The sequence below is a fragment of the Aedes albopictus genome, chromosome 3 (genome assembly GCF_035046485.1).
Source record: "Aedes albopictus strain Foshan chromosome 3, AalbF5, whole genome shotgun sequence".
Taxonomy (NCBI): Eukaryota; Metazoa; Arthropoda; class Insecta; order Diptera; family Culicidae; genus Aedes; species Aedes albopictus.
The window spans coordinates 110,204,716-110,216,194 of record NC_085138.1 but is presented as its reverse complement, the minus strand read 5'-3'; positions in this window follow the sequence as shown (position 1 = coordinate 110,216,194).

Genomic DNA, 11,479 nt, shown 5'->3' with positions numbered 1-11,479 from the left:
GCTCGGGCAACGCGCAGGTTGCTGTGATGGAAAAACGTGTTGCTATGGTAACGAATTCAAATTTGAATTTTTGCGCGGTGTGCTATGATCACACCTAACATCTCCCCCCTTTAGCTGAGATAGTACGGCTCGAATCTCGCTGGCAGCCGTGTTGTCCGTCTCGGTCTGTTATTGTTTACATTCGGTGGCGGAGCTGCAGCTTCTTCGGAACCGGACTCAGAAAAGTATTCCGAGTCGCCAGAATCTGGTTCGGGCGTAGCGGGAACTGCTGGATTACCCGGTCGCGGGCCTGGATGTGGATGACGAACCGGTGTCGGACAGGATCAGCCTCCTGTCACGCGGCCATGTTTTTGAGGTCAGCATCAAAATCCAGGAACGATTATTGACTGTGGCTGAATCATATCAATAACAATTATAAATTTTATGGAAACTTTATTCCCGTGACGAAGACAAGCTGATACTATTACGTCTTCATTTTTAAATAAATAATTGCGAAATTAAAAAGCATGTTTTGCTTAAACTAACGATTTAAAAAGGTGAAAAAAAAATTATTTGTGAAAAAAGGTTTCGCCGCTTTTGATTTTTGCTCCTGGAATTATGTTTGTTTACAAACTTTGCGCTGTCATGGGGAACCAAGCCGCCGAGCCGCCGCTATTGAGTTCAACGAGGCGGCTGGAAGTGGGAACCAGAGATGTTGGCTCGTTATTTTCCTGTGGGGCAGTATTGCGGTGACAAGAGGCTGGACAGGATAGTCCGAACTCATCCACGAAGACGGAGAGCGGTGTGGAATCAAGGGTACGGACTGGATCAGCCGCACGCTTTTTCAATTGGTTCGCGTGTGACCGGATCAAACGTTGTCTGTCCACCAGGAAAACATTGTAGTTGACTTTCCCGATGCGCTCGATGACGGTGGCTGCTTCCCATTGCCAGGCGTTTGCTTGATGAACCTGAGCATCAGCCTCCTGTCACGCGGCCATGTTTTTGAGGTCAGCATCAAAATCCAGGAACGATTATTGACTGTGGCTGAATCATATCAATAACAATTATAAATTTTATGGAAACTTTATTCCCGTGACGAAGACAAGCTGATACTATTACGTCTTCATTTTTAAATAAATAATTGCGAAATTAAAAAGCATGTTTTGCTTAAACTAACGATTTAAAAAGGTGAAAAAAAAATTATTTGTGAAAAAAGGTTTCGCCGCTTTTGATTTTTGCTCCTGGAATTATGTTTGTTTACAAACTTTGCGCTGTCATGGGGAACCAAGCCGCCGAGCCGCCGCTATTGAGTTCAACGAGGCGGCTGGAAGTGGGAACCAGAGATGTTGGCTCGTTATTTTCCTGTGGGGCAGTATTGCGGTGACAAGAGGCTGCTGAGCATAGACTGTGTCACCAGGTTCGAAAATCCTCGCAATTGCACCGTGCTTCTTATTAAACGCTTCGTTTTGTTTTTCAGGTTTGCTTGACGATGGACTGCAGCATTCGGTCTGCGGGAGTAGGAGTGACGAAATTGTCCGGATTGGCCTACCGAACATAATTTCTGCCGGGGATTTTCCGTCGAGGTCGCTGGTCGGAGTGGTACGGTACACTTGCAGAAACGTTTGCAGTGCGCTGTCCAGTGATTCTCCCCCCGAACGTATTTTGCGAAGGCTCCGTTTGACCGTGTCGACGAATCGTTCCGCCAACCCGTTGGATTGCGGATGGTACGGTGCTGTCCGAAGGTGCTGTATTCCTAGGCTTTGGCAGAATGTCCGGAATTCGTGTCCGGCGAACTGGGGACCGTTGTCCGAAACGATTGTTTCCGGTATGCCAAAAGTAGCGAAGGATTCAGAGAGCAGGCGCATAGTGGTATTCGCTGTTGTCGTCCTGGTAGCGAAAACCTCCGGCCATTTGGAGAATGGATCCACCACGACCAAGAAATACACGCCATCGACAGGTCCGGCGTAGTCGATGTGTATTCTGGACCATGGTTTCGACGGTGCAGGCCAGGATTCGAGGGTTGTTTTGACCGGCGCTTTGCCAGCTACGCAGCAGGGATTGCAGTTGCGGACGAACTCCTCGATTTCGTCGTCGATGCCGGGCCAGTACACGAAACTGCGAGCGATTGCTTTCATGCGAACCACTCCTGGGTGGCCTCGGTGGAACTGCTTCAGGATTTTCATCCGGAATTGGTCAGGAACCACCACACGGTCGTGTAGCATCACGCAGCCATTGACGATGCTGAATGAGTCCCGCCGATTGTAGTACGGCAAGAGATCCGGATCGTTGACCGACTTCGAGTCGCGTGGCCAGCCTTTCTCGATGAAACTCGCCACCGATTTCAGAACCTTGTTCTCCTTCGTCGCATGTTGTAACGCTGTGAATGAGACTGGAAGTTTGTCTAGCGAGTCGTTAACGATACTCACCATGTCTTCTTCCAGGTTGATTGCTGCCACGACGTATTCCTCTTCCGGACGGGCGGTCCGATCGATGAGCCGGGATAGCATGTCGGCGCAACCGAAATCGTTGGTGGAAATGTGCTGGATGTCGAAGTCATAGTTCAGCATAATCAGCGCCCACCGTTGCAGTCGGTTGGCAGTGTGCAACGGTATACCCTTCTTCGAGCCGAAAATTGCGAGTAGCGGTTTGTGGTCTGTCTGCAGGGTGAAGTGGCGTCCCAGCAGATATTTGTGGAACTTGGTCACCGCGTACACGAGAGCCAATGCTTCCTTCTCCGGTTGACCATAACCTTGCTCGGCTGGTGTGAGCGAGCGAGAAGCGTGCTGAACTGCCTTCATTCTGCCGTCCGGAAATTTGTGCAGTATCACCGCACCAATGCCGGTGTTGCAGGCGTCTGCTGCAACGATGATAGGCAGCGTCGGGTCGTAGTGTGTCAGTAGCAGCTCGGACTGTAGAACCGCTTTAAACTTTTCAAACGACTGCTGACATCGGTCGTTCCACTGCCACTTGACATCTTTCTTCAGCAGCTGGTCCAGCGGGTGACGTAGCTCGTGGATGTTGCGTACAAACCTACCGTAGTAGTTGACGGCCCCGAGAAACGAGCGTAGTTCGGTCACGTTGGTTGGTGCTGGGATGTTGGCGATGGCTTGCAGCTTCTCTGGATCTGGGCGGATGCCATGACGATCCACGATGTGACCCAGATAACCGAGTTCGGTCTGGAAAAACTTGCACTTTTCCGCCTTGACGTGGAACCCGTACTGCGCCAGCCGAGTCAGCAGCTTGTGGAGGGACTCTGCGTGTTCCTCCCAGGTAGCACCAAAAACTATGGCGTCGTCGATGAAGGAGCGCACACCTGGAATGTCGGCAATCATGCCGTCGACCAACCGCTGGAATGCCCCTGGCGCGGATTTTACCCCTGGAGCGAGGCGGTTGAATTGGAACAGCCCCTTGTGCGTGTTGATGGTTAGGAGCTTCTTCGAGTCGTCGTCCACCTCGACTTGTAGGTAGGCGTCCGACAAATCGATGATGCTGAACACGCGACTTCCGGCCAACTGGGCGAAAATCTCCTCCGGCGTCGGCAGAGGATAGTTGTTCGCTTCCAACGCATCGTTCAGTCCAGTCGAATAGTCCGCACAGATGCGAACACGTCCATTGGGCTTACGGACGGCGACGATCGGAGCGGCCCACTCCGAAAAATCGACAGGAGAGATGATTCCCATCGACTCGAGACGGTTGAGCTCGGCGTCCACCAATGGAGTGGTGTTGAATGGAACTGGGCGCTTTGGACAAAAAACTGGTTTTGCATTAGATTTAAGGAAAAGCTTTACCTTCGTCTTGGTGCAGTGCCCCAGCGAGTCGTCGAACACATCCGGATGGTCGCTCCGGAGCTTCTGGACTTCATCGTCGAAAGCTGGCTTGGTCGTCGAAGCGATGCTGTTGCAGATCGAATCGAATGGCAACGACCACAAGTCGAACATATCGATCCAGTCGATGCCGAAAACGTTGAGGTTAGGGGACGACGTGACAAAGCATTTGCCACGTTTCGTTGTTCCGTTGAGCGTGACGTCGCATTGGAACTCGCCAATGAGCCCCAGTGGCTCACCGGACGCGTTGACTGCATCGATCGACGCAGGTGTCGTTTCCGGTTTACCCAGCTGATGCCAGGTTTGCTCGCAGATAACCGTGATGTCGCTTGCGGAGTCCAGTTGCAGCGACGTGGTGACGTCGTTGATGGTTGTCGTCACGAATCTTCGCTTCCTGGAACGGTTTGCGATGTGGTTCACCACGGACACTCCTCGGGTTTGGGAACTGGAACCGCCGTAATGCTTCTGCTTCTTCTTTATAGGCTTCTTCGCGGTCGGATGAGCTGGGCTGGAATCACCGCCGGGCGATTTCTTGATGCAGCCGCAGTAACCTTCCTTGTGACCGACGCGATCACATGTCTTGCAGCGATGGTCGGAAAACGGGCAGTCACGGACGTAGTGGACCTGACCGCATTGCCAGCATGGTGTGGATGGAAGTGGCTTACCTTTCGGCTTCGGTGGACGTTGAGACTGGTGCTCCTTTTTCTCCGAGACCGCGTGGACGGCTTGCTTCGAACCTGATGGTTTTTCGATGAGCGTCGTGTCCGCCTTGAGATTGACCAGTCGTTGGAACTCGTCGATGAGCGTCTGGAGAGTCACTGGTGCATCAGCCGTCTCGCCCTCCATGCGGGAAAGAAGTCGTGCTCGGATATCGGCGTAGCGTGGTGCCTTGAGACCACACACGAAAACCAAGCACTTGAAGTGATCGATGTTCACTTTCTCGAACTCGAACTCCTCGCAAGCACGGTTTACCTTCCCACCGTAGCTGATGATGTCGTCGGCCTCGTTTTTCACCAGCTGCAGGCACTGGAAGCGCTTGTTAAAAACGGATGTCGGTGTGCCGAAAATTTTCTTCAGCGTGGAAACCGTTTCGTCGAAATCGATGTCTTTCGGAAGCCTGGGCAGGATGTAGTTCACGTAGCGGCTGTGTGAAGCATGATCCAGCTTCCGCAGGAGAAGACGTACCTTGGCCGCGTCGTCGAGATTCCGGGCGTCGTTGTCGAAAAGGTCCGAATAACGTGCAAACCACTTTTCGAAGGTGATGCCGTTTTCGGGGTCGTACACAAACTCGTTGATGTTCGTGGAGAGGGACTCTAGCACTTTCTCCTGGCTGATCGGCGTCGGCGTGGCCAATCGTTGGAGCAGTTGAGCCATTTGCAGAATCGCTTGCTGCATTTCCTCCCCGTGTGCGGAAAACGAATTTGTCGCCATTTTCGCTGCTGTGCCGTCGTGGAACTCGTTGCGTTTTAACTCGTCGCCAAAAATGTTGTGTTCCGGCCAAAAAACGATTTATTTCGGAACCAGCCGAAACAGTGAAAAAACGTGGTTTACTAATTCAATTACGAGCTAATTTATTTAACGTCTTGACTTGACTAGTGTTCACCACAAAAGAGACCGAGTGAGGCTCGGGCAACGCGCAGGTTGCTGTGATGGAAAAACGTGTTGCTATGGTAACGAATTCAAATTTGAATTTTTGCGCGGTGTGCTATGATCACACCTAACATCTTAAGTAGTTTGTTTTGCTTCAGCTGGAGACGCCTACGATGTGTTGCTGCACAAGTCATCCACGCAGGAGAGCCGTAGGTGAGAACCGCTCGGAAGACTCCTTTGAACAGTAGAAGTTTGTTGTGAAGTTGAAGTCTTGACTGTCGCTTAACCAGAGCATAAAGCGAACGAGTAAGCTTGTCACATTTCGTAAGCGACATGTTGATGTGCTTATCGAATTTTAGTTTGGAGTCCATAAGCAGTCCCAAGTATTTCGCCTCGGTATCCCAAGGTACGTGATGACCGTTCACTTCAATACACACGTGCGGAAGTAAACGGAGAGAACGATTTCGCGTGAAGTATACAGCCTGTGTTTTTGCAGCGTTGACTTTTATTTTCCACCTTTTCTGAAAGTGCTCCAAACACTGCTGAGCTTCTTGAAGTTTTTGGGTGATAACTTTTGGATCGCGATGGGTTACAAAGTAGCCAGTGTCGTCTGCAAAGAAGGCGTATGACACTCCGTCTACCTTTATAATATCGGCAGTGTAGATATTGTAGAGTGTCGGGCTGAGAACTGATCCCTGCGGGACCCCGAATGGAATTGGATAGGATCCAGAGAGTTCGCCGTTCACCGCCACTTGGAAACTTCGGTTTTTGAGGAAAGAGTGAACCATCCTTGTCAGGTAAACAGGAAAGTTTGCTTTGGCCATCTTGAAGACGACTGCCTCCTGCCATACTGTATCATAGGCCTTTTCCACATCAAGCATCACCATACCTGTTGATTTTCTTTCGTTGAAGCCTTTTTTTATACAATTGGTGATTCTAACCAGCTGATGGTTAGAAGAGTGTGACCGTCGAAAACCAAACTGTTCATTTGGAATAATTTCATGGTTGTCTAGGTGGCGATTCAACCGTGTCAGGATGACTCGTTCAAAAATTTTACTCAACGTACTCAAAAGGCTGATCGGACGGTAGTTTACCGGTTTAGTAATGTCCTTGTTTGGTTTCGCTATGGGTATTACTCGAGCATGTTTCCATTGTTGAGGAAAATAGCAAAGTTTGAGGCATGCATTATAAATTTTAGTGAGATACACTAGCCCCTTCCGTGGTAAATGTTTCAGGCAAATGTTTTTCAGACCATCTATGCCAGGAGCTTTTTTTGCTTTAAGACGCTGGATAATAGCTTTGATCTCCTGTGGTTTGGAATACGTTGACCAATCCTCGTTGATGTTTTGTTGCATGGAGAGTGTTGTTACCATCTCTCCAACCTCCATGTTTGTGATTGGATCTCCAGGCAGTGTGTTGTTGTGGGCTTTAGAAAAACTATCTGCTAGGATTCTAGCCTTTTCCATGGGAGAAATTAGCAGGTTTCCATCGACTTCGAGTGGAGGGTTATGTTTCACGGAATTCCTCAAGTGTCTCGAGATTTTCCAGAATTGTTTACCTCCTCTGGTCAGTTCCTGAACAGTGGTGTCGAAGTTCTTGTACCGGACTTGAGCGCATTCTTGCTGAATTCTCTTGTTCAGTGATTTGACTATCATTCCCAAATGTGGGTCCCTGGAACGCTGATATTGACGTCTTCTGCAATTTCGAAGCCGAATAAGCAGTTTTTTAGCCTTTTGTCTCGTCCCTAGCTTATAACACATACTTTGAGAGATTGTTTTTCACCGTGTATGTCAGATAGGAACATTTTTGAAATCCCAGTGCGAAAAATGTCGAGCTCAGTCACACAAGGTTGACCTCAAACGTCAAAGTAGAACTATTTACCATTTAACTTATTTCGAATTTTCTAATTATTCCTTTGTTTTTCAAGTTCGAGTAAAGTACAATTCGGATAAGAATACCGTGCTTGATCGTATTATTCAATATAAGCGAGATTTCGTCTTTAATTTTAGGACCCTATTATAAGACAGGTAAATTATCATCTACTACAAATAGATAAAGGTCAGTATTTTTTAATAAACCATAAAAGTATCATGATCATTGAAATTGCATTTTTTTTTCCAGAAGAACGATACTCATTTGGTCTTCGATCGTATTCGCAATCTGCGTTAACGAAAGTCGTCAACTTTCATTATATTTATGTATAACCAAGTAAGCTTGTATTTCAATTATGTATAGAGAGCATATTGCTTTTTTCACTGAAAATTTTCCTTGCTTCGCTGAACAACATGACGTTTTCTTCCAGCGAAGGCTTACGCGATACAGAAAGCCGCTGAATTTCACACTAACACTGCAGAAAATCTGTCAACAATAACTCAATACACATGCATTTTCAGCGAAAAGATCTATTTGCGTGACAACAATCCACTCCCATGACTACCGGGTGGCCACCGTCAAATATCAGGATTGCCAACTGTCCGGCGACTGCTGTCAGTTTTCTTTGTCGCCGAATCTGGCGCTGGGTCTTCGGCGCGGAAACCCAAAGGTGGGAATAAAATTTTGAGGTTTGCGCGCAATATTCTGAATGAAAACTTTTATTTTAGGCAGCCAGCATCTTGACCAGCGTAGTGCCGGACTCGTCGCTGGAGGTAATATCAACGATAACGATATACAACTAGCATTTTTTTTGGTGACCACGGCATCATTTGTGACCGGCATATGGGGCTTTTCGTTTGTTGGCCTAGTTTATAGACGACCCCCTAGTTTGACAGAAGTCAACGTCAAAGTGACAGTCGTTTTTTTTTTGTATTGTTTTGGACGGCGAGAGTGATTTCAAAAATATTAATCAATTTAATCAGATCTTATTGATTATTAGATGATGAGAATTAAAATTATTATTATTAATTGATATAATCGAGAATGTGAAGGAATCGACAAATCGGATGCCGCTATCGACGGTGCTGACGAAGATGTATTCAAACGGGTCCCAGTGGAGCCGATAAGGACAACCGTTCGTGAATGATAATTCTGCTCCAGAGGATTTACATGGAGAACTACGTGGACATGGAATTCAACGGCAAGATACGATCGAGATGTGTGTGCTGTGCCAAAACGGATGCAACATCGGATGTCCTCCAAGTGAGATTCCGACGACTACCTAACCGTCATCGATAATGTACACCGGGGGAAGCACACCTAGTCCAACATGAAGTCTCTCGGCAGCTGACGACAAAGCAAAACGGCGACCGATTAGTTTACGGAACGACGCCAGGGCCAGGTCTTTGGATAGATATGGGGATTTTTGGGACTAATTTGTTGAAATCCAAAAGACTCAGGTGCTTAACTGCAGTGCGACGACGAAACGGGTAGATGGGACATTGTGAGCACATTTACTCTGAAAATTTCTAAAACGTATAAATATATACAATTAAAAAATGAATTGGTGTTGTACTTCACAATTTGATTCGAAAACCAATGAAAAATATGTGCAAAATTTTCACTGTTGTATTCGTCCAGGGTTCCACAATATTTTTTTTGTGTTTGAGAAAATTGCACTGTGCTTCGTGGCCATGCGGCGTTAGTCAATTTGGTTCATTGTGAGTGATGGTTTGATTTCCGCTCCAGTCGGGTTTCGTCAAACGAGAAATCTATGCACTGGTCCATTGGGTATTTCGTGTTATCCTGTACTGTATACCTAGTGTTGGTTCAGTCTGTACAAACCCTGGTTGAATGAGTCTTTTCTTACTAAAATTGAAAAAAAATCCTCAAATTGCATTTCACAAGGTATTTGTCTACTGCAATTTGAAAAAGCTAGAAGTAATTCTAAACTTATAGAACCTGGTAGATTGCATCGACTTTAAAAGTCGACTATACTTGCTTCACCTTGCAGTAAGAGAGGACTTGGTGAACCTACAAAGCAATAGTAAATTTCTGGAATAACTCCAGCAGTTCTTGGATAATACCGAATAACTCCAGATGTTCTTGGAGGATGGGACCGACTTCAAAAGCCAACACCGCTTGCTTCACCCTTCAGAGGGAGGACTTGGTGAACCTACAAAGCAACAGCGAATTTAAACGATGAACAAATATCACCCAAAAATTTCTGGAATAGCTCCAAAAGTTCTTGGATGATAGGACTGACTTCAGAAGCCAACAACGCTTGCTTCACCCTGCAGTAGGAAGACTTGGTGAACATGCAAATCAATAGTAAATTCTGACCATGAACAAATATCACCCAAGAATTTCTAGAACAACTCCAGAAGTTCTTGAATAAAACGGACTTTAAAAGCCAACTACATTTGCTTCACCCTGCAGTGGGAGGACTTGGTGCACCTGCAAAGCAACAGCTAATTTAGACAATAATCAAATAGGTACCGCAAAGGTTTTCTGGATCAACTCCATAATTACCTGGAAAATGCGATTGAGTTCGAAGGAGAAGAGAATTGTTTTTGTATAACCTTGCAATTGGAGGACATGGTGAACTTGTAAAATTACTGCTAAATCTGATTATTATAAAACATCTGCTAAGGATAGTGGGAGAACGTTTATGAAACAATTAGTGGTAACAAGCGCTATCACTTTAGATGGCGTTCCGTAAGAATGGTCATGTAGTTTTGGATATTTTCTTCACTTATTTTTAGATTGTGGTGTCCACCCACAATCACCTCCTTTACCAACCCCCCTCCGCCTCCCCTCCTTCATGCCCCTATTTACTTGTTTAATAATTTAAAAATTTAAAAATACAAAAAAAGAAAGCTAAAATAACGGAATAGAATACGTATCTAACAGAATAATGCATAGGTTAAATTTGCTGAGCAGCAAAGTGTTTCCTCCAGAGATGATTGCTTGTCATGAAACTGATTAGCCAACCTGATTGATGTCCTATTTATCAATGATCGGCAGGAATAACTGAAAAGGATAAAAACGAATCTTTAATATTTAGGTGTGTTTATGAAACATTCGGATACTATAATGCCTACCAAGAACAGGCTGCTCTCCCGCCATGACAATGAGACAATAGGGTCCTAAAATTAAAGACGAAATCTCGCTTATATTGAATAATACGATCAAGCATGGTATTCTAATTGGAATTGTACTTTACTCGAACTTGAAAAACAAAAGAATAATGAGAAAATTTGAAATAAGTAAAATGGTAAATCAGGCCAAACATTTCAATAGGTCCTATCTGCATTTGAGAGGCTCTCTTTGATCACTTTCTCTTTCAATTATTGCAATGTAATGGTATACTTTTCAACTATTTTTTCAGTACAAATCAAAAGACGATTGTTTTGACCATCATTCAATGCAAGGAGACAATCATAATACAAATAAACAGCTGAGATATTAACGAAAGAGAGGGAATCCAAAGAGAGCCTCTCTTTTGCAAATTGGACCTTTAGACATGTTTGGCCTGAAATAGTTCTACTTTGACATTTGAGGTCAACCTTGTGTGACTGAGCTCGACATTTTTCGCACTGGGATTTCAAAAATGTTCCTATCTGACATACACGGTGAAAAAAAATCACTCAAAGTATGTGTTATAAGCTAGGGACGAGACAAAAGGCTAAAAAAATAAAAATTATATATTTTCAACTACGATTAATAAAAACGTCAAAAAATGAGTAAATATGTACTCTTGAACCATATATTGTGATTTAAAACAAGAATCCCGATAGGACTTTAGGAGCCTATTACAACGCTACGCTCCAGTAGACTCAAGCATAGGGTGGGTTTGATATGTGTACCAGTTCCGGTGCCGCAAGTGCTGGTAGACACGGTTCGGGAAACGTGGAACATGTCACCGAACATCGGATCGACTGGATCGGCTTATATGTACTCGAGGCAAGTCCAGCGGCTGGCTCGGCAGGTTCGCCTGGCGGCACCTTAGGTGGCACAATGGCAGATCTTCTTTTTCTTCTTCTTATTTATGGATCTACGTCCCCACTGGGAGTTGGCCTGTCTCACTTCAACTCAGTGTTCCTTGAGCGCTTCCACAGTTATTAATTGAAGGGCTTTCTTTGATTGCCATTGCATGATGGGTCACCGATACCCGGATCCGAATACAGCGGTGGATCGGCGTGCGGTTCCTG